Source organism: Schistocerca americana, chromosome 3 (assembly GCF_021461395.2).
Source record: "Schistocerca americana isolate TAMUIC-IGC-003095 chromosome 3, iqSchAmer2.1, whole genome shotgun sequence".
Classification (NCBI taxonomy): domain Eukaryota; kingdom Metazoa; phylum Arthropoda; class Insecta; order Orthoptera; family Acrididae; genus Schistocerca; species Schistocerca americana.
The window spans coordinates 483,152,603-483,173,290 of NC_060121.1; the positions used below are offsets into that span (position 1 = coordinate 483,152,603).

At 42.6% G+C, this 20,688-nt stretch overlaps 1 protein-coding gene across 4 annotated transcripts in view; it reads left to right on the plus strand.

The window, feature by feature from the left end:
- Window positions 1–20,688, plus strand: part of LOC124605816 (RING finger protein nhl-1) — a 286,175-nt gene that overhangs the window by 174,685 nt on the left and 90,802 nt on the right. Inside the window, exon 1 of one of the 4 annotated variants that reach the window (XM_047137731.1) lies at window positions 2,689–2,856. The exons of the other annotated variants lie outside the window; for them this stretch is intronic. The gene's annotated coding sequence lies outside the window, so the exon portion shown is untranslated. Of the gene's footprint in view, window positions 1–2,688; window positions 2,857–20,688 lie in introns of those variants that run through there. 4 annotated transcript variants of the gene reach the window in all.

Below are 20,688 nucleotides of genomic sequence, written 5' to 3' on the forward strand. Positions count from 1 at the left end.
TGAACAAAATTATACAACCACAGTATATATTAAGCTACTAATAGCAGATAAACAGCAGCTATACAAAAAACTGACGGGATAGCAGGTTCTTCTTTCGCAGTAGCAGCTTTCGTATTAATTTACTCGATTGAATTTAGATGACATATGAGTGAACAGCATTAAACAGTATAGTGATAGCTTCATTGGTTCATAGGCGTCGCGTCAGATAATGCTGTGGAACTGCACGCGACGAGACAGGCGCTCGTCATCTTGAGGTGCTTCACAACATTATCCGACGCGACGCCAGTAACCAACGACGCAGTATCACTATATTGTGCTGTTTGGGACTTTCACGATTTATTAAGTCGTGAAAGTCTCAAACAGCACAGTATAGTGATAGTTTATCGTCAATACAGTGAGTTCTGTGATGTCCTTATCTCACATTAATGTATACATCCACGTTCTACATTTCTGAAAACTCTCCATCTTGATGGGATCTACGGGACACGTGGGGTGAATGAATTTACAGGCTGGGGGAAATACTTTCACTTCAACGTTAGAACAGAATCGCCTTCCAGTTAAGAAATTCTCTTGTACACAATGAATTACCCGAGTTAAAAGTCTTATTAAGCGACTAGAAACCATGAAACCGACTAGTTATCAACAGCCAGATGTTTGGACATTCACGACTAAGTCACTATTTCACACTTCACACGAAATGCTGCAAAAGTATTTTTTTAAATCTCCGTTATCAAGAACTATTAATCACTCTAGGCGAGTAAATCCACACGCTCTTTCCTCTAGCTGTTTATTTTCAATCAGAACCATGTTTTAATATTAAAGAAATAAACTTATGACGGAACAGATTATTCCTATACTTCCACATACTTACCAATACTTCAAATGATTAAAGATACATCATCTGAAAAGTGGAAACAGAAAATATTCTAAGTGCCAATTCTGACATTTGTTAGGTGAATAATAAAAACAATGTATCTCTTTTTGTACATAACTCATATGTATCCGAAAAACTGAGAAGATATTCTGAGACCACAAAACTGTGCAGCTCATCGCATCACCGCAAAAATGAAACACATCACAAAATATGTACTTTATTAAAAACATTCCAAGTCAGGAAACTAGCTAGTTCTAGGGACCACAAGCTGATTCTTCCAAAGAAGAAAACAGCAAACATCTACTGCTAAATGCCAACAGTGTCGTTGTCGGTTTCGAACCGACTGTTTCATCTTCAAAAGCTGTTCAAGTTTATATTACATCTATTGTTGTTTGCTATAATTGTTTGCTTTGTTTTCCAACGCCTAATGTAAACAACAAAGAATGTGATATAAAAGCGAACAGCCGGTAGCGACCCTGTTTGTGAAAATACAGAGCAAAAAAAAAAAAAGAAAAAAAAAAGGCTGATGTTTTCTTCTTTCCAAGAATCACCTTGTGTTTTTTACAAAGCCACGGTCTCAAAAATATCCGTTTTCGACAAAACAACGCGAAGAAAGTTTATTTTCCAAGTGCTATTGATACTGACACAATACGTTTTATTTGTGATAATGCAAGTACACAAACACAGCAATACATTTCTAACAAGTGGAGTTGCAGTCAACAAAGACCACTTGTCATATTTTTAAATTTTGATCTGCAAAAGGAAGCGCAGTGTGGCCCAAAGACCATGCGCCATCTACTAATGCATGTTTGAAAGATTTTCTACACGGTTTGGCACCCGTATCAAGTCTAGGAATATGCAAGAGAGTACAGAGAACGCAACAGCACTGGAAACTCGTTTTGTGAAAAACTGGACTTTAAAAAGTTATTTAACGTTTTCTGGATGGTCGTACTTCTCAGATGCGCCACTACGCTCGCTGTCTTGTTGTAGACACAGTACCACCATTAACTAGAAGTGATTTATGGAAAGATCGCAAACCTAAAACGCTATGGTTCTGAACTCTCCCGAACAGGGTGCTCAAGTTTAACAGTTCAACGTCGCTCGGTCACAAGAGAAAAGCACAGAACGCCAAATTTCTATGCCTGGGCCCGAGCTTCATCCATAAAAACAGTGGGAAGGAATCAGAGCAATGAGCCTAAGTTAACTATCTATAAGCCACCACCTGCTGCTGCGGCTTGTGGTGGTGGTGGTGATGGTGGTGGCAGTGTGACGTGTGTGTGTGTGCGTGTGTGTGTGTGTGTGTGTGTGTGTGTGTGTGTGTGCGTGCGTGCGTGCGTGTGCGTGTGTACGTGAGTGCGTGTGTGACCATGCTTAGGACAACGTTCGGTGCCGGACCTTGCCCAACAAGTGTGGCTGTAAATGGGTCACACGCCGCATCCCGTCAGTGCAGCAGAGCCGAGCGATATCCAGAGCAAGCGGGTCGCGTTCTGGTATTGGTTGGGAGCGAACCGCCACGTGCGCGCGCCGCCGATCTAATTTTATGAATAGTTTTTTCTTGGCGTCAGAACACGACGGGCAATAAGTGAGTATATTTCCCTCGCCTGAAGACACCTCCCCCCGCCCCCTCCCACCTCGCTAGTTCCGTTCGCCAGCCCTTTGGGCCATCATGCGCGCGTGTGAGTGAATGTGTATATGTGCGCACACGCGCGCGTGTGTGTGTGTTGAGGAGCGAGATGGGGATAGAGAGAGCGAGAGAGCAACACACACTCGGCGTGGCGTTCTAAATCTGGAAAAGCTGAACGCCGTGAGGCGGCCGCAGGCGTCAGTGCTAAGGGAAGCATGGCGCAGAGCGCGCGTTAACGGTGCAACGACAAGCAAGCTAGCCCGTCCGTGCGTACGGCTCCCCTGACAGAAAGTCTGAACCAGCAGTACCCAGCAGCAACCCAGCTGTCATTAGCAACCACTCGGTAGAAACAGCCAAGGTAAGATAAGCGTTTGAGCTGACGGCTGGCCGCGTAATCCTCCGTGCGCCATCAGCCTGCCTCTGTAGAAGCGAAGTGAGGAGTGTTGTGAATCAGTTCAAGCAATGTCCCGAGACGTACATCCGTCGAGTTTGAGACTGTGTTGTTGGAGTGTCAAGTGGAAGCAGAGAAGATGCGAAAAGATAAACGGCCATAGTGGTTACTCTTTTCCGGCTTAAACATAAGTTCAGGCGCTAATGCCGGTATTTACCCTATCATACAGGACCGGCTCGCAAGACCTGTTGCTGAGCTTCGTTGACCACACAAGAATCCAGTGATATTGAAACCCTCAAGATCCTTAGAGGCGAAGCACTAACTCAGTCCAAGAATGGGATAGGCAATTCGGCACAATCTTCCCAAAAGGAATATTTCGAAATTAGACTAAAGCGACTCAGAGGAACCATTGAAAACCTAGAACAGCTTTGGCCGGGTGGTACTTGTACCTCACTCGTGTCAAATAAAAATCGTGTTTTTCTCATCACAAGGCTTGAGTAATGTATAATGTGCACAGAAAGTAAAACAAGATAAGTCTTGTATATCCGGTGCTCTGCAGACTTCATTTTTTAAAGAATACAGTTTTGGTTAAGAAAGTGAGAAATTGAGACATTTATGGATGTTATAACCTCTGACTGATCACTTCACTTTGTGAAGACACTGTATTGAATATTAGAGAGCAGCGAAACGTGCGTTATCGGAGCTGTAACGCGATAGAGATTTTGCTGTATTAAAAACATTATTCTAGCAACTCTACTTCAATTCCTTATCAAAATGTCATTTTTAAAACAAACTGAAGCTTCTGTCTATGGCCGGAATTTTATGTTCCCAGACGCTGACGCAAAATTATCGCAAAACACGGATAGGCATCTAGCAAACCAAGTTATTGCAAGTTCTAAAGGTAGTATCTATTTAGAAAGTCTGTATTTCCTTTCTGGGTATTTTCTTCGCGAGATTTTACTTTCGTGCGTGAAATATGACGGTTAAGTGAAGTTGATTGTTTACAGCTGTGTTTACTTTGTCGTGGTCATTGTTGAATCGAAAATTTCGAATCTGTCTCATTGTAGAAGCGTTAATTCTTCTCGCACATTGGCATTTTCCTTCGCGTAGTGTGAGAGTTACGTCTTAGCGTATCTATTAGTTGTAGGTGACGATGGTCAATGCTTGTAGAGTTATAGTATCGTGTTTGTGCTGTCGGTGACGAGGGGAAACGTGAAGCCAGTGCCCGCACTCATTCGTGACAAACAGCACCAGGGGCCGACAAGTATGACATCCACTTCTAAGAGGGATTGCCCTCACACATTGAACACAGCGAAGAAATTATTAATTTAATTCAAGACACTGGCGCAAAAATCTAGTGATCAAGAACTGTACGCCACCACCTGTTCTCCCCTTTCCAGCTATGTAGGCTCTCTCAGGATTACTGAATATTTCTGGAGGTGGTAGATTAATTGGATAAAATATTCCACATATCGCTTGTCCAGTTTTTAACGATTATAAAGATACTGCTGTTATAATGTGACCCAAACAAATACTTACTGAAGGTGTTAAGCGACTGCAAATGATTAATGCAAAAGTTGATTTTCACAAATTCCACATCTGACTTTAGTGCACTTTCTGTTTCTCTTGGAAATACCAAGTGTATCTCTTCTGAGGTCATATTGGCGTACTTCCACGACAGCTGCACTATTCATAATTCGAACAATCAAACCAATTTTTGTGTCTACTTTTTATGTGTAGCCTTTGCTTTTCAACTACCATCACAGGTAAAAACTATAATGCGTAAGGTCCGGGGAACCTGGTGGGCAAGAAACGTAACCATTTCTAACGATCCCTCTTCTGAGGAATGTTAAGTTTAGACAGTGTATCAGCTGAAGACTGGAATGTGCAGAAGCCTCGTCATGTTGGAAGAATAGACCCATGCCTGTAGCTAGAGGAACCTCTTCCAGTAATGCTGCAACCATATTTTCGAGAAAGTCGAGATCACTGTGCCCTGTAAGAATATGTGGTAATACAAGAATTCAAATCAGCATTGTCTGTCATATCACACCACACATTCACAGAGAAACATTCTTTAAAAATGTGTCACCACAAAGGTATGTGTGTTTACATCGGACCACCGAGTATTACTCCTACTGTCTTGAGTGAAAGTGACTTCAGTACAAAACAGTATTAATGGTTCAAATGGCTCTGAGCACTATGGGACTTAACATCTTAGGTCATCAGTCCTCTAGAACTTAGAACTACTTAAACCTAACTAACCTAAGGACATCACACACATCCATGCCCGAGGCAGGATTCGAACCTGCGACCGTAGCAGTCCAGCGGTTCCGGACTGCAGCGCCTAGAACCGCAAGACCACCGCGGCCGGCCACAGTATTAATGGAACTAGGCTATTATCTGCAGTTAGCCAACGAATAAATTCCAGTCGTCTACCTTCACCTGTTCTCGGTGGTGTTGAATCTGCTGTAAATGATAAGGATAGAGGCCGTGCGTACGTTATGATCGCCACATTCTTGCATGTGGAACACCAGTGTGCCTGTTGAAGGATTACGTTTTATCAACTGAAAAATGTCTTATTCTTCATCGATACACTCCGTTCATTCGTACGTTAAAATTAAATATGACTGCTGGGCACTGCACTAGTCCCACGAAGCTCAGTGAAAGCGCGACGAAAAACTCTTGAACAGATACTCCGCGTTAGGAAATCGTCTATAGTATTACCTACAAGGCCAGCAACGTTTCCGTTACCAAACCCCTACGCCAATACCATATCGATACATACAGTATTTTTACATACAGGAGTTGGACAAAAATATGAAAATACCATGAGAAATGTAAGCTCGAATGTAAATGCAGATGCTAGCCATGCCTGCAGGTTGTGCTGTTGTTTTTGACCACAAACGCCACCTGTGCGAAGTCCTCATCACGTTACAAGTGTCAGTTGTGGTCAGAACAGTGTTCTGTGTCCTTGTGAGGGCATTATGTCAGAGTTAAGTGAATTCCAACGTGGGAAAATTGTTGGTGCTCGCATGGCAGGTGCTTCCATAACAAGGGAGCTGAAGTGTTTGGTGTTTCAGTAGGCACCATATCGAAGATTTAAACCGCATATAGGGAAAACAGAACAACATCATCCGCTATGTCACAATGTGGACGAAAGGGTGTGTTGAATGATCGTGGCAGACGATCATTGAAGAGGACTGGGACGAAAGATAAGGGATCGTCAGCTGCAAAAATCACTTCAGAACTGAATGCCGTACTAGCGCAAGCAGGGATATGTAGGGCGAGATGGATGTCCAAAACCATTCATCAGTGATGCTAATACCCTTAACAGGAAAACGTGGTACGGAAGCCATAAAACCTGGACTATGGAGCAACGAAAGAAAGTAATTTGGCAGAATGAATCTAGTTTCACACAATTTCGAACTTCCAACTTAGAGTAAAACGTGGCGAGGGTTCAGTGATGATTCGGGCGCCCACATCGTGGTTTCCCATGGCTGCATGGTTACTCTACAAGGTCGTACAACTGCCAAGGTTTATTTCAGCCGATCAGGGCAATCCCATGGTACAGTGTTTGTTACCCAGTAGTGATCCATTGTTCCAAGGACACAGGGCCTCTGTTCGCAAGGCTCGCGTCGTCCATCACTTGTTGATCTCAGTATTAATGAGGCTTTGTGGCTTACTTTGGAGAGAAGGGCGCGTGATCGCTATCCGTCTTGATCAACGTTAACTAAACTTGCTACTACTTTGCGGAAAGAACGGTATAAGATTTTCTTTAAAACCGTACATGACTCGTATGTATCCTTTCCGGGACGAATGCAAGCTGTTTTGAATGCCTGCACCATAATAGGCATGGTAAAGTGTTGTGTTTGTGGTGTTTCCGTATGTTCGTCCACCCCCTGTACGTTATCGAGAAAGTCAAGGATGGTTATCCGGTATGCCAGCGTTCTCGGCTGAGAACGAGGATTTTGTATTGTCTACATTGATAAAAAAGAGAGCCACCAGCCTGAAAATTGCCCTCACATACCATCACTCTCAATTAGCACCAAAGGAGTACTCGAGCTTAATAGTTCCTTCTTTCATTCTCAACTCAAGGCAGCAGGACGGGCTGTTGTAAAACATATTTTGCAGCCAAATTACCTGGCTTGCTGAGATTGTGACAGAGAAGTTCCCAACTGAGAATGTTAGGATCGAATACTGTAGACATACACCCTCACGCTACGAGGGACTGTGAGAGAGTTAGCATTTAAACCACGAAATTAGTGGAGTCATCAAGAACTTTATGCCGAGATGCTTTACTGCCTTTGTAGGCAAATCATTGGCAATGAAATTTTCCTCTACGAATCGAACCAGTTAATTACGTGTCAAACACCACTGGATTTGGTGCGTTAGTGACCTCGGCAACGGAGAATAATTCAGTTCATTGCTATTCCAAATGACAATTAATTAACGACTGTAGCATTCTATCTTTGATTCCAGCATCAGTTACATATCGTTTAGATAATACAAGTGAATTGCAGTATCCCTCTGCTTGTCCTAATTGTGCAAAGCATAAAAAATTATCAATTAAGTTAGTACGTTTTTTGCAATATCCAGCAGATGTGTAGGTTCACATATTTTGGAATTTGGAATGCATCTCGCCATACGCTGAACGTGTCTCAATATCGTCAGGCTACTATCTCAGAACAATATGTATGGAGTGTAGGACGTTGAGTGCTTGCTCACTTGAGGATACTATTCACAAACAGTTTTCAGTAGTCAATTTGTTTGAAATGGATTGTTTAAAGGGAATGTTGTGCCCATAGATAAAACGCAAGCGACCCCGCTCTCAGAGAGTGTGATTGTATGCAGCATTTATTTAGTTAGAGTTCGGTTTTTTTCACCTTGCCTTTATGCGTTAAGGACTACTAGACTACTTCCAACCAATTTGCTTTACCTTTAATGTTAATGAATGTGTACACACCAACGCAAGATTAGTGGATAGTAGACAAAGCCTGCCAAAACATAAGTAAGTCATTTTGCCCTTAGAATATCTCGTACTTGTTAACTTGTTTCATTTTAGCACATTTGGTCCAGAGAGAGCTCTGTGATGGCAGTAAGTTTAAACTAACAAAGAAGGCATTTGGAATCAATGGACGACAGGTTTTAAGAGAAATTTACGGTGCTGTCATACCTGTTGCAATATAAACACAAGGTCTTTCTTTGCTCCGATTGAAATGGAAGGCAGTAACATGTAAACTATGTCCAGTAGAAGTTTCCTTTATCAACAAGAAGGTCAAAGAGTTCTCTTCCCATACGTTAAGTATCCTGACGTATCAAAAATCTCACAATTACTGTGCAACGTATATAGCTTCTGAACATTCACTTACGGTGTCAGAAACCGACAACGTCACTGCGGCGGAGTTAGGGGAAACAGCGAGCTCCACAACAGGCCTTTTAACCTAGCGCTGACATATTGTTTACACTTTACCTACTAAACCATATGAAAGCATATTAACAATGTCAATGTCTTTGGATTCAAAGATTAACTAAGAAATAACATGGCAATTGTGAAGCTCTACCTCTGTTTTCATTTCGCACCAAAGATAAACTGTACACAAAAGGCATAGCACACTTATTTTGTGCAGTCTTCTTGTATACAGTCCCTTGTCTCAAAAGCTGGTCCTGGACGTAGGTGAAGTGTATCCCTGCTTCCTGGCATTTTGCATCTCTGATCAGCTAAATTTCTTGGCTTTGCCTTTCGCAGCAGTTAAGCGTTTCACATTTCATTAATAAACACTTTCTGCTGTGAATGGGTGTAACCTTCCGCCGTAGCGTGTCAGAGATAAAAAATGACGACCCAATAACGACGTCATAACTTCTCTGTGCTGGATGTTAGATATTAAATGTTACATTATAGTTAAAATAAACTATACTTTACTATACACAACAAACACTATAAGCAGTACCAAACACGGGTAAACAATTCAATATCAGTTCTGGAAATTCTGTTATAGCTCCCGTGTCAACGCTTTGAAAACGAGTGAATCATTTGTAGTAGCCCTGATAACATAATAAACAAGCTTCGACAAGCATTAACAAGAACTTTTATTCCATTGCATCTGAAATAAGTACAGAAATACTGAAAACAGCCGGCCGCGGTGGTCTCGCGGTTCTAGGCGCTCAGTCCGGAACCGCGCGACTGCTACGGTCGCAGGTTCGAATCCTGCCTCGGGCATGGATGTGTGTGATGTCCTTAGGTTGGTTAGGTTTAAGTAGTTCTAAGTTCTAGGGGACTGATGACCACAGATGTTAAGTCCCATAGTGCTCAGAGCCACTGAAAACAGATATGCATTTAGGGACAAATTATCTGCCTTAAACGATGCATACTGTTCTCTTAAGTGAAAAAAAGATTTTTTTACCACTGTAATTTATTTCGGGTTGATCAACTTTCGTGACCGTATATCTCTATGGCACATGTCTTTGAAATCTGTCACGTAAAATCCTCGGCAACAACCTTTTTATGAAGCAATGCAACATAAAATACCAGCACATAAAACTTATTTGTCTTAGTTATAATTTTTATTTAGGCAGTAATGACCTGCAAGAAGATTCATATTGTGCAAAACACTATGAAGTGCGGAGCAGAGAGTAAGGCATTCACTTGGTGATTAACTTATGCGTTGAATCTTTCACCAGGTTAGGTGACGCTCTACCGTGAGACATACGAATCTACTCCGACTGCCACGTTGCTTGAACAGTTCCGGATAAGCTTGGCGCCGTTAGTGGCGAACATCGAGAACAACCATTCCATTAGTTTAACTTCACTCCACAAATTAAGGAAATATTCATCAGACACTAATTCCCTAATCTGTGATCCTGCAAATATTCCTTCTGTTATTTTTGCTCCACTGACCCTTGAGATCTGCTCTCGCAAGCAGAATAATCAGAGTAAAACCTCGTCCACTGCTTTCACGTTATTGAGGAGACCGCATTTATATGCATCGGACGGAGATACACATTTTTAGGATCAACATGAGGAATTTTGATCACATTCTTCTGTCCAAGCTGCAGTTCATTGCGAGTGAGCCTCTTTTCACAGAAAACCGTTTTTTCCGTCTTGCTGTTTCACTCGCACAGAAAGCGGTAGTGCTTTATGTACCCGAGCTACATGCCGAGAATAACTGCAGTTACCTGAGGTCTCCATATATACGCCATTTGCACTTTTCAATTTGTGTAAGTTGTGTAGCAATTGAAAGTTCGATTCGTTCCTCTAGATTAACTGCATGAACATTTGACAAAGAAGAATATTGTTCGAACTGTGAAGAAGTACTGCTCCTAAACTATCTTTCATTGACAGTCGGCACTCACTGACACTGAAATCGTGGCCAGTAGTCTCCATAACGGACTCGATGACATCTTCCTTGGAGACATACTCAGAAAAAACCGTGTGGTGTTCACGATTAACACTCAACTTCGTATAGCGAAGAAGAAGAGATATCATCATTTCAATCGTGAAGATGATAGCTCAGTTTTTTGTTACGACAAATTTTAAAGACGAACAACATCGCTGAAGGAGACAAAAGTGTGGCTCATTTGATCCACGGCGGCCTTGAAATGTTAGGCCAGCATGCATTTTCCCTCCTGCGTCTTCGTCTTCACTCAATGTCACATTCTCAGGAGGCACTGGTATCGGCAATTCTTAATTGTGACATGCCGGCTTGCTAGCAGATGATACATTAGTGTTTTGCTATGTTATCAATGTTTTCCGTGTTTTGGAGGTTATTCATTCTTTTTTGTATGACAAAAATAATAGTCCATTGTGTCGCTGTTTTCCTTTAAATGATGGGAATAGCAAAGTACACGTGACGAACAGCATATGTGAGGAACCCAGTTCTTTCCCTGCTAGGACAAGTGAGAACTCCCAACAATTGTCAGAACATTCCATGTTGAGATGCTAGTTACAATAAACACTATGCGGTTCTGTCTGGTCCAGGATGACACATGGGCAGTGCTTCCAAATCGTGTTCATTTCATGGAGCTATATTTCTGTCTCGGGTTCGATTCCCGGCGGGGTCAGGGATTTTCTCTGCCTAGTGATGACTGGGTGTTGTGTGCTGTCCTTAGGTTAGTTAGCTTTAAGTAGTTCTAGATTCTAGAGGACTGATGACCATAGATGTGAAGTCCCATAGTGCTCAGAGCCATTTGAACCTATTTTTCTGAACTGAGGGTCATGCTTTGTTATTCCTTGCAAATGTTTCGATTATTTTCAACTTTTAAATATGGAGAATATTTAATTTACGACACAGAAAAATAACCGATATTCCGCCTTTTCGGTGGGTAGATGGTAGTGTATCACAAGAAAAACTGACCTGATAGCCAAAGCATCATTTTATTTTCGAAATGAGCATCCATTCACATTATTTTTGAAGACACTGTTGGACAACATCAGCGACCACAACGTAGTATTTGAAATTAATTATAAAACAGTCTAGACAGCAAGCAAGCTACGTTTATTAAAAGGTGACCGGTTTCGACCATCACGTGATCATCTTCAGACCTCAATCATATCGATGGACAAAGGCTGTGCATGGAACAGGATCCGCTGAATTACGATAGTCAGCTGCAGTTGACTATCATCACCGAGCGTTTCCTGCTCCATATACAACAATTGTTGATCAATATGTTTCAATGTCTGAAGATGATCATGTGATGATCAAAACCGCTCGCCTTTTAAGAACATGCCTTGCGGTCTAGACTGTTTCATAATTAATTTCTACCTCCACACTGTTTGCAATAAAAATTCTGTTGACCAGCGTCACTCATCTCCTACCACCAGTCAGTAAACTGTAACTGTCAAGCTCACTTTATGTATGGCTGATGTTGCCCAGTGGTAACAACTGAACTTGTATAACTTAATGTATGATATTATGGTTACAAAAGTAATTATCAGTGAATGGAGAACCTAGACCAGCATGTTCCGCTTGGCAGCGCGATGAGAAGATGACTCACACATTCATCAGCATTTAGTGTCACCACCACCGGCAGTCTGCCAGAAGGCTTAATGTCAGCACAGGAACAAAGAGAACCTTTTGTACTTCCCGAATTGTATGAGTAAGGTAGCTGACGTGCCGTGAGGCACTCATTTACGAGGTGGTGTTGGATGGATGTGTGGCACGATGTCCGTCAACAATGAACAACCTACGAGCCATGTGTATAGAAACAGGTCTCTGACGTACGCAACCGTTGTGTTCAAACAAAGGCTACAAATGGACCCAGTCTCCAAAAAGAAGAACAGGAAACCAATGTTACGGTGTCGGTGATATCATTGGCGATGGAGCGCAAATTCGATCTCGACAAAGATTCGCCTTAAATAATTAAAGTTAACCACGGATAAACTAAATACGGATTGCCGGACGTGGATCTGAATTCGTGCCATAGCAATTTTGGCAACGAGCCCCGTAGTTTCCACTGATAAATACACGCAATCTTCTAAGATTATTTTGCTGTTTCCCAGTTTCGATTAGGAGAAAAGTATCGGTCCTGTATTAATCGATGCACAGATATTAGTGGAAGAAGGTTCACTTTCACACTTTGACTAAATCCAATTCACCGTTCTCGCTCCCCATTACATTCTAACTTCCAAACTCTTAACATGACTGCGATACAGCTCTGTATAAATTTGAAGAGGTTGAAAAAAATCAGCCAACCAGTTGCATACTAAAGGTTTATTTAGCCCTTGACCTAGGTTTCGATATTATTAAAAATATCTTCTTCAGAAGGTGTAACAATGACCACTCCTTCTGAAGATGATATTTTTATAAATATCGAAAACCTAGGTCAGGGACTAAATAAACATTTGGTTTGCAACTGGTTGGCTGATTTTTTCAACCTCTTCATTCTCATTTCCGTTCCGAATGACGTCGTGTTCGGTTACAATGAATTGCCTAACTTAGAAGTTTAGGTAATCCTCGTACTCAACATCCCCTGGGTGAATGGGCACCTAAATTAACAAACTGTGTTTCTGTTACACAGATATGAGCTATATTTACTTTTCCTTTTCACTGTGTGGTATTTAACGTACCATTCTCAGATGAGCAAACGCCACACGATAGCCATGTCACAAAAATGTATTAATCCAAGGTTGTTGAAAAATATTTTCTGCACGTACATGCATGTTTTTACTTTTGCAGCTGTATAAAGGTTTGTGGCAAAGAGTGTTTCGGCCCACCCTTCTCTGTTATTAACGCTAGCTTGCATAGGAAGATGTAGTTGAGGTGTCCTGATGCTTAGAGTCTTTACGTTGTAATCTCTGCTCAGTCAATAGGAAAAGAGAGGGAAGAAGGGCTGTATATGGCTAAAGTCATGACCAAATGCAAATATTCTGGATTTTTATCGCTTGAACCCGACTTAAATGTACCTTACAGTGAAATTAAATGAAATTCGTGATTGTCGAGAAGAACTAGAAACTTTTTTTTACATTAAGGATTAAAAATCCTCGAAGTCAAGATCGCAAACAAATTTTATTGCGATTACTAGTTTCAGTTATTCACGAGCCATCTTCCGATTTAAAATATAAAATTGCACATAAGAATTTTATATTTTAAATCTGAAGATGGTTCGTATACAACTGTATAATCACAACAAAATTTTTTTGTGAATTTGAGTACGAGGATTTTTAATCATTAATACACAAAAAATTATGGCATATCGCTCGTTCCCGACGCTGACGATAGCAGCAGACATTAAGAACTGGAAAACCAAAACAAATCGACCATCACTTTCTCCCACGCGTTCGGTAGCATCAATCGTTCGAGATCAGTCTTGAGAGACTAGTTATGCAGGGTGAGTCAGGAAGAATCGTACATACTTTGAGGGACCATCGTATTGGTGAATCTGAACAAAATGTCCAAATGAACATATGACCTTTTCTTAAACATATCCGGCGTATAGCTATTTGAAAATCACCAACGTCAGTCGCATTTCCTTCTGTACCTGCACTCACACGTTAATGCAACCAACGCGACATTACGCTACATAGTGTTGCTTGTCATAGAAAATATCGAGAAGAGAAGCTAGATTCACCCGAGAAGTTAGTTTCACCCGAATCTCGATGCGACACGTGACCACAGAACTCGGTGTGGTGTCATTTCTTGGCCGCAGAGGTAACCAGACCTTACTCAATTAGATTACTGTTTGTAGGGCTGGCTTCAGAGCAAAGTCTACAAGTGCAGACTGTACACAAAGAAGGAACTTCTCGGTCGTATTTTAATGCGTGTGCTCAAGTAAGGACCGTAGGAATGAGCTCATATCAGCAACACAGCAGCTGTCTACAAGAGCTGTAAAATGCATTCAAACTGACCGTGGACTTTTTGGAAATTTTTTGTGACAAAATGTACTTAACTGAACAAAGTATTATACGACACTGTTTCATTTTCTATCACCAGCATTTGTCCTATTCCTCACTGTTTTCATAGTTTCCTCGGAAACTAATAGTAACAATTCATATTACCTTTTTTTTTCAGAATCACTAATACTGTCACCTCTCAATGCATGTACCTTCCCCCCCTATGTCATCCTCAATAATCGTAGTATTCACGATATGCTCATTCTAGTGTTCTACAAGCAACCTGTTTTCCACAGTTACTGCACAGTCTAAAAATTATTCCAATTCACTATAAACTGTTCCTTACCGTACCTGTATTATGGTTCAAATGGCTCTGAGCACTATGGGACTTAACTGCCGTGGTCATCAGTCCCCTAGAACTTAGAACTACTTAAACCTAACAAACCTAAGGACATCACACACATCCATGCCCTAGGCAGGATTCGAACCTGCGGCCGTATCGGTCGCGCGGTTCCAGACTGTAGCGCCTAGAACCGCCCGGCCACTCCGGCCGGCCCTGTATTATGGTATGTAACGAAACTGATTACTATGACGAAATAAATGGAACATGCATGCAGTAACTCAGTGTCACTTTGAAATTCTCGATAGGGCTGTGCATGAATTTAGGCGAGGAGGGGGTTTGGGGGAATGGAAAATCGCTTAACAAACGGAGAGTTGGGGTCCTTTACCGAAAAATTGGTAAACTTTGGTGTTGTTTAAAGTAGTTTTTGGTAACTGTTTTGGAGTTCAGGGTAAAAACGTGTCTACAGATTGTGTGTGCCCGGGAAAATAATACGATTTGACCCAGATGTCCGGCGATTTCGAAGTTTTTGTCTGGAGTCAGCAATTTATGTATTGGTAGGCATACCCGCCATATTTAGCTTTCTTGATTATTGTAAGTAGTACTCGTAGATTAATATACATCCAATATATAATATTGGTTTGTATAGTAAACTATTTGCCGCTCTTATTCTACATAATTATAAAAACTTATTGAATCTGTTGGAGTAATATGTTCGCTGATTTCTGAAGTCATTTTATCCAGTTTAATATGATACTCCATTGGGGGTGGAGGGGCTATGGGGGCCCCATAGCCCCCACCTTGCCACCACCCCTGTTAATCAGTTTCATAATGAATCATCTTTGAACGGGCGTTAATTACTTTAGTATCACGTGGTCTCACTACCAATACTATCAGCAACAGCAGTAGTAGCAACATCTGTGGCTTCAGATAGTGGGCAGATAACGCTCACGTTGTTTTCGTCGGGCTATCCCCCGTCCTGACAGGGGATATCCCCCGCTTCCTCCCCCCCCCCCCCACACACACACATAATGCTAGAGTTGTCTAAAATTCCTATGATGAATATGAGGACAGTATATAATGTTTTGCTGCATTCACTAATAACCGGATATAACAATTACTAAACCTTTTCAGGTACAATTAAGGACCTAATACACTTTTATACAACATCCCCTCAGGAATGTAAACAATTTATCTGAAACTACTTGCAAAAAGTCTCATTTGCTACCATTCACATTTTAAATGCATAAGCCCGCTGATATAGATCAATACACCTGTTACAATGCAGATATTTGACAGAAAAGTTTAACGAATACTGAGAGTTGCCGCATCAATGAATTTCCCACGTTTTGCAGAAATAACATTTTCTCTACAGCTGAAATTTGTCGGGTGAGAACTCTGTTCCTTTTTAGCTACAAACAATAAGCTGAATTTTAATTCGACATTTTCCGTCAAGAAAATTCATATCCCGTCACATTACAAACAACCTTGTGGAGTTGACAAAATCTGTTCTCATATTTATTCTGTATCAGTTTGATTTAGTTTAAAAATCTACTAGAGTGAATGCAACAGTTCTGTGTGTAATGGTAAATAACGAGTACTTCTCGTACTCCGTGTTTACGTAAATGGAGGTTACAACCAAACTCAAATGAAACAGAAGTTGCATGGTTTCACCTGTCCAGCAGATTGGTACACAGAGCCATTGATGTCTGCTTTGAGGGAGACAAGGTTCACCACAACGTGAATCTGAAACACCTTGGAATCACGTTAGAATGGACACTTTCTTTTAAGGAGCAGTTGAAGCGATCATCTGCTGAGTTCAGCAACGGAAAGAACATCCCCCATAAACTCTGTGGCACTCGTTGGTAATCGTCAACAGACATCGAGTATTAGCACTCAGAATGATGTATTCAATAGCGTAGCACTGAGCGCTTGTTTGGATTCGTAGCCGACACGCAAAAAAAAAGATATGTCTCTGCTCCAAGCAAAACCTGAACTCGTTGAACTTCACTATGTATACTGTGATTAGCATCATTTATGACAATCTCAATATATTTTCAGTGAAGGCATCAAATACGTGAGTACTTCTCATAAAAATTATGTGAAAGTTAAATATTAAACATGTACTACACCTCATTTGACAGATATACTATGTGATCAAATGTATCCGGACACTGGGCTGAAAATTACTTATAAGTTCGTGGCGACCTCCATCGGTAATGTTGGAATTCAGTATGGTGTTGGCCCACCCTTAGCCTTGATGACAGCTTCCACTCTCACAGGCATACGTTCAGTCAGGTTCATACGTTCAGTCTGGTGCTGAAAGGTTTCTTGTGGAATGGAAGCCCATTTTGCACGGAGTGCTGCACAGAGGAGAGGTATCAATATCGGTCGGTGAGGCCTGGCACGAAGTCGGCGTTGCAAAACATACCAAAGGCATTCTGTAGGATTCAGGTCAGGACTCTGTGCAGGCTAGTCATTTACAGGGATGTTATTGTCGTATAACAACATCGCCACAGGCCGTGCATTATGAACAGGTGCTCGATCGTATTGAAAGATGCAACTGCCATCCCCAAATTGCTCTTCAACAGTGCGAAGCAAGAAGCTGCTTAAAACATCAATGTAGGCCTGTGCTGTGATAGTGCCACGCAAAACAACAAGGGGTGCAAGCCCCCTCCGTGAAAAACACGACCACACCATAACACCACTGCCTCCAAATTTTACTGTTGGCACGCTGGCAGCTGACGTTCACAGGGCATTTGCCATACCCACACCCTGCCATCGGGTCGCCACATTGTGTACCGTGAATCGTCACTCCACACAACATTCGTCCACTGTTCAATCGTCCAATGTTTATGCTCATTACACCAACTGAGGCGTCTGCCTATTACACATTACGAACCTCTTCAAAAGTCGGCGGTCTCTGCCAGTCAACAGACGAGGTCTGTCTCTACGCTTTTGTACTGTATATGTCCCTTCACGTTTCCACTTCACTATCACATCTGAAAGAGGGGCCCTAGGGATGTGTCTCACATACAGACGTATGACACAAGTGACACCCAAACGACCTGACCACATTTGAAGTCTGTGAGTTCCACAGAGCACCCAACTCTGCTCTCTCACAATGTGTAGTGACTAATGAGGTCACTGATATGGAGTACCTACCGGTAGGTGGCAGCACAATGCACCTAATGCGAAACATGTATGTTTTTGGGGGTGTACGGATACTTTTGACCACATAGTGTACGTACTGATCTTAACATTCTTCTTTTCCTTCTCCTAAAGGACTGAAGACGTATATTTCACTTCGCAGTAATGGGATGGAAACTCCTGATACATTATACCTGTATATGAATAACAAAGTCACTGACACATAGTTATCCGTAGGACAGCTACCACAATGCACTCATCATGTGCCGCACCACCGGTTCCTTCTGTCTCCATGACTTCTACCTAACCATTTATGGCTGTCCTGTCTGCCTCACTCCTACCCTCAAACACCTTGGCCTCACCCTCACCCGCTACCTCACCTGGACTTGGACTTCCCATCTCCTTACAATCCAACACAAAGCCCACAACAGGCTCTGCCTCCCGAAACTCCTGTCCAGCCGAATGTGGGGACTGCATACTTCCACCATCCTTCACACCTACATATCTTTGATCCACCCCATCCTTTATCATGCCAGCATGGCTTGGATATCTGTCCCTCCAGGTTCTATAATGCTCTCCAAATCCTAGAAATTCATGCACTCCACCTCACCTTTCGTATCTGCCTTCTGTCCCCCAAGCACATCCTCTATGAGCTCATCCCCTTCCCCCACCTCCTCCTTTTCCTTGAACACATCCACACCTTGTATATTGTCTGCCAATTCTATTACCCCCCGCCTGGTATCCCCCTTCCTCTTCACCCCCAGGCCATTACCGTACCTTTACTATTGTGTCCCGCCCTCTCTTCATCTCCACAACCTCCACCTCCTTTCCCAACAAAACTTCCAGCACCCACACCTCCCAGACGATGAGCTTCGACCTGACATCTAACCCTCCTACCAACTCTAACCCCACCTTCTTCTTGCCTTCTCCTCAGAGCTTCCTCTCCTCCCCTTCCCTTCTCCTTAGCGGCCTTCCACCTCCTGCACCCCCCTCCCTCTCCTGTGTTTCCCTTCAGTGTCTTTACACTCTCTCCTGCCTTTCTTCCCTCTTCATCTCCCGCCCTGCCCATCTCCTGTCTCTTGGTGCGCCTTCTGCCCCCTTTTTCTTTCCTCTTCCTCCTCCCCCCCCCCCCCCCAGCGCCCCACTGGTACTTCCTCCCCTCTTTTTTCCTCCTCTCCAGCCTCCAGTTCCTGGGCAAGTCCCTACCAGCGGTTTTTTAATTCTTCATGATGCCTCGCCATTACCAGTGATTTTTTAAGTGTCTTGCTCTGTGTGATTTTTATCCTGTGGCCGACTTTTAAATTGTGTTTGCCTCCAGTGATTTTTAAGTGCACTTAAATTTGCCACCTGTGTTCTTTCAACTTCATATCGACATTTTAACTGTCCCCCAGTGCATGTCCCCATTTTAGCATATATTTTAACTCTCATCATTTCCATTTACTGTGTTTTTTATGTACCCTCTTTATCCCCCTTTTTATGTAATCAGGCTTCTTTATTTTTGTAAAGCCAATTGGCTGAAGAGTGGGCAGGGGAATGAAATCGCAATAAAGAAAAAAAAATTACCACAGCAATAAGCGATCAGAAAACGAGCCTGGTCCACATGTCTTGTACACCTATGTCACTCTGCTACCTGAGGCACTGGTTACCGTCAACTACTGACGACAATTGCGATCTGTTTTATAACGGTTATGAATTTTTTTTCTTATACGCTTTGTTTCTCAGTGTGGCTGTTTTCTTTCGCAGACTGCGTGAATCTAATAGAGAAATTGCTTAGGAAAGTGATAAGACTATTGCGGTCCTGCAAAGAGACCACAACATCGCACGTTAACGACACGCTGACTAGAATAAACGGTACGTAGCTGCTGCTGATCTACTACTCCAACTGTAAGCCGAGCGCCGGCCAGGGTGGCCGAGCGGTCCTAGGCGCTACAGTCTGGAACCGCGCGACCGCTACGGTTGCAGGTTCGAATCCTGCCTCGGGCATGGGTGTGTCTGATGTCCTTAGGTTAGTTAGGTTCAATGGTTCAAATGGCTCTGAGCACTATGCGACTTAACTTCTGAGGTCATCAGTCGCCTAGAACTCAGAACTAATAAAGCCTAACTAACCTAAGGACATCATACACATCTATGCCCGAGGCAGGATTCGAACCTGCGACCGTAGCGGTCGCTCGGCTCCAGACTGTAGCGCCTAGAACCGCACGGCACTCCGGCCAGCGTTAGTTAGGTGTAAGTAGTTCTAAGTTCTAGGGGACTGATGACCTCAGATGTTAAGTCCCATAGTGCTCCGAGCCGTTTGAACCATTTGTAAGCCGAACGTGTTAACGTGCGGTCCCCGCATTCGAGAAGGCGAGTTCGCCCTTGATCGGAGCCACCTCGCAGGTTAACGATGGGGAATGGTGGGCAACAGTGAATGTGGTCTTCAGGCGGTTTCTCAATTATGAATAAGTAAAAACAAAGCTGGCACCTGCGTCCCACCTCGGGTACACCCTACACAAGCTTTCAGAAAACTTTCTTACACTTGCGCGTGAGATTTACCTTGGATGTAGACAGGTGGGGGTGCACACATTCCGTTCGAGGAGGGAGTGAGTGGTGGTGACACGAAAGGCAATTACCATTGGCATTTGCTACAGTCTATACAAAAATGCCGATCCGGTAGAGAAATGGGAAATTAAACAAGGAGAAGATGTGCTTTGAAAGCATGTGTCACTGCTGACCCCTTGCCCTCCACACAGGATAGAAGTTCAAAGGCACTCGGCGGGCACATGAAAACTCGTACACTGTTGTCAGTAAACTCAGGGTTTTCATATTCTTGCGTATCATTAACATGAAAATATTTATTAGTTAAAACAACAAATAAATTTTCCTGTATTAAGAAGTTTTGCTCTGAATAAAATTTTGTTTATGAGTTCAGCACATCACATCCGATGTTTGTGACACCTATTCCCGAATTATTACGCTCATTACTACCACCTAGATCAATTCC